Source organism: Camellia sinensis, chromosome 8 (genome assembly GCF_055761805.1).
Source record: "Camellia sinensis isolate YWXY chromosome 8, ASM5576180v1, whole genome shotgun sequence".
NCBI classification, from domain to species: Eukaryota; Viridiplantae; Streptophyta; class Magnoliopsida; order Ericales; family Theaceae; genus Camellia; species Camellia sinensis.
In genome coordinates this window covers 142,440,339-142,444,294 of record NC_138968.1, presented here as the reverse complement: position 1 = coordinate 142,444,294, position 3,956 = coordinate 142,440,339, and positions in this window count along the sequence as shown.

The window sequence follows — 3,956 nt, the reverse complement described above, 5'->3', positions numbered from 1 at the left end:
AACAAAAGGACTAACTATAATAAGAAAATAGTTTGAGGGGATAAATGTTGAATTTTGAAGTTCATGAGAGCAAAATACAAATAAATCATAATTTAAGAAGTTTTTGTTTGTAATTTACTCCAATTAATTAATAGTTTGGTATTACTGATCAGTTTAAATTAATTTTTTGGTGTTATTAATCATTTTTCTAACAAAAATACTGGGAATCTCAAATATTCTATCATTTTTTTTTTTTTGTTGCCAAACACCGGGATGAATGTGTTCCCACACCATGGGAGTATTTGACAAAAATTTTAGTAGAATTTTTTGTATCTTGACATTATTTTTCTAAATAGAATTAATTATACCGTAGTAGAAGTTAAAAAAAAAATTATAATTATAATTATTAATAATTATAATATTTATCACTGATTTGTAATTATATTTTTTAAAACCCACGATGTGATATTTGTCCCCTTTTAAATAAACTGTCATGTGTGATGAAATCCAGGAGCAAATTACTGAAATTTGCACATGGGCCTTGATTGTGAGGGTGTAGCCCATTAGGTCAAATTATATGGCCCAGCTTCCTTTGTATTGGTCCGAAAACTGAGCCATGTTACGGGACTTTGGGTCATTCTTAAATTAAACATTTTGCCTATTTAATTTTAAAACAATTTGGTAATTAGTTGGAATGTTAAATACTTATATATAGAGAGTGATTCTACTTATACCATTACTTTATCTCTTTACATCATTTATCTCATTACACCACTAAAAAAATGCAATTCTCATTACACTTCAAATATATTATTAAAACTAACCATAAATTAACTATTTTATCTCTTTATACCACTACTATTTGGAAGGAAAAGAGAAAAGCAACAGAGGAAAAGAGAAAGCAAGAAGACGACGCGTTCGGACCCAGAGAAGACAAGTGCTTCGGACGGCGTTGTGGTCTATGTTACCGGCCAAAATGATTGAACCCATTCTTCTCATTCGCCAAAGGTAAATGAAAAACTCTTCTTTCTCTCTCTATATTGATAGACATATATAATCTATATATGTATCTCTGTCATCTATATCATAATTTTTTCTGAATAAACAAAGAATAATACATTCCGAGCACAATTTCGGTGGGTTTTTTTTTTTTTTTCCTGGATATTTGGTTATTTTGCGTCCTTTTGTATATTGGCTAATCCATTCATGAGTGAATAGCGTTTTGCCACTTTTAGGAAAGCATGACACTCGTAAACTGCTGATTTTGGTTGAACTTGCCTGGAATACTTGCTTATCAATTTATTGTGAAATACCTAATCTTCAAGGTTTTATGTGATTCCAAAATTTATGCTGACTTTACATCCATCTAGTAACTGCTCATTGAAGTTTGCTTCTTCTATATATATATATATATATATATATTGGAATCCTCAGCTTGCTTGTTTTGGTTTTCCAAAAACACTTTTCAGAAAATTTTACTTTCTTATTTTTCGTGTTTTTGTTTTTGTTTTTACAGAATTTTTTTAATATTTTAAGAGATTTTTTTTTTAATTTTTAGACACATCTAACATAAATACACATAAAAGTATAATTTTTTGTGAAAAAAATATTTTAAAAATTCACTAAATACCAAAAATATAAAAATAATACAAGAATTCTGTACACTTTTCATATTTTTATGTATTTATTATTTTTTAAAAATATTTTTTCACAAATTTTTTACTTTTTAGATACATCTAAGTAAAATGCATCTAAAAAAGTAAAAAAAAAATTCTTAAAATTTTAAAAATATTCACTAAAAATAAAAAAAATGAAAAACAAAAAAACTCGTTTTTCAAAAAACTTAATCCAAAAAACTAAAACCAAACACTTGTATTTTTTGGGATTAGGAGTCATCTTTGATATATGGGATGCTAAATATTAAGGATTTTTTCTAATTATTCCCAAATCAAGGATTTTGATTTGGGAATTTTTTTACCTAAGACCATAAGTAGCTTTTAGGAGGTGTTAATATTTAATCTTGAATAGTACAATTTGGCATTGAGGATAACCTTTGCATCCAGCTTTCAAATACTGGTGGAATTTTTGGATATTTGTGTTGTTGATAGTCCTCTATTTATATATATATATATATATATATCATTTTCTCATCCTTAACCAAACGTAGTTACTAATGTTTGTGGTAGTGATAGTAGTTCTTAATTGAGTAAATTACACTTACCTCTCATAAAGTTTAGAAAAAATATAATAAGCCTCCCAAGTTTTGCATAATTGCATCGGATTTGTTTAATATTTTAATTCACATAACACTTGATCTCTTTTATTTATTTATTTATCAGTAATTCATTAGTCAATATGTATTGAAAATTGATGTCATGTCTTTTGCATTTATTTTAGTTCTTTTAGCTTTTATTATACAGTTGTGTGTGAACACCCTCCTCCCTCATAACCACAATGCAATTGTCATACTGACTGAACCTCCTCTTTGTATATTTTTGTTGTGGCTTTAGAAACTGACTTCAGAAGCCATTTTAGGCAAATTTCAATTGAAATGAAATAATTAGAATAAATCAATGCAATTTTAGGATGAATCAATGAAAGGATATTAATTCAAATATGTTGGCACCATAAATCTGCATTTTTTATTATTATTTATTATTTATATAATTGCAGGACATGTGGCATCCTCCTACTCATTTGGAAGTTATGAGAAGTTATGAAATGTGAAAAGATGATGGAGAATAAAGTGGAGAACATAGAGCATGAATTGGAGGTTAAAGGAAGTTATGAAGACATGGAGAGATATGTGGCATTGTGGGAATGAAGATGGAAGAGTTGGTAGTTTTTGGTGGTTATTGGGTAGTTATTGCTGGAAGTTTTTTCCTACAAATATTTGCCTATAAATAGCCATTCATGGCTACATTGTAAAGACCCAGAATTCGTAATCAAAGATAATTGATTTCAATATTTCTTGTCATTTTCCTTATTTTAGGAGTAGTTTAACATAGATTTATATTACAAAACATTTATTTTCAGCATTTTTTTTTTCGAAGCATTTTATGCACTTCCTTTTTGAAGCATAGGAGTAGAGGTAAGTAATTATTACTTTGATTGTTCACTCAATCGTCTTTCTTCGTCTCCCTCATTCTTCTTTTAATTTTTCTTTTCGCTACACTTGACAATTTTGAAGTCCTCTTCGTTGAGGCAAAAGAACCGTCAACGCAATCGCTTGATAATTGGCTTGAATTTAATTTGCAAGGATTTTTTCAATCCTTGCTGGCACGCTCGCATTCATGATATTTTCCTTCATAGGAAAAATAAGGCAACAAAATCCTAGATTTTTGAATCACACACTCTTCTTTATGAATTTTAAGGATTGTTATTGCAAAACAAGACAAGAATATTGTAATTAATTGTCCAGTAATTCTAGCAGTGAGTTCAAAAAACCAATATATGAACAGAAGATTAACAGGAAGCTGTCCCTAACCTAATCAAAAGCAAATGATGAATAGTAATGGAATATTTAACATGAATGACAAAACTATGTGGCCGGATGATTAAGTAATGAGTAACAAAAAAATCTTCGACCGAATGAAGAAGACTCATATTTGTTCTTTGATTCTTAACTCTAAATATGAAAATGGGCAATCTAGAGTGATAATATAGGAACTTAAAAAAAAGGTAGCTCAAACTAATGATACTTCTAATATATTAAAACTTTTGATGTACACCAAGATTTATGACTTGCGAAGTTGGTTTGTGGACATATATGCAACTTGGAGTTGGTTAATTTGTTTTTGCTGGTTTTTCAGTCCTTTCATACATAATCTTGGTGACATGATAAGAGTAGTTACACTAATTTTTATGGAATGAATAATGCTCTCCTTTGCAGAAGATTGTACAATTACTCTTTAACCACAAATCTCATCTAGTTATGCACACATGTTATATGTATCTAAATCTAATATATTTATTGT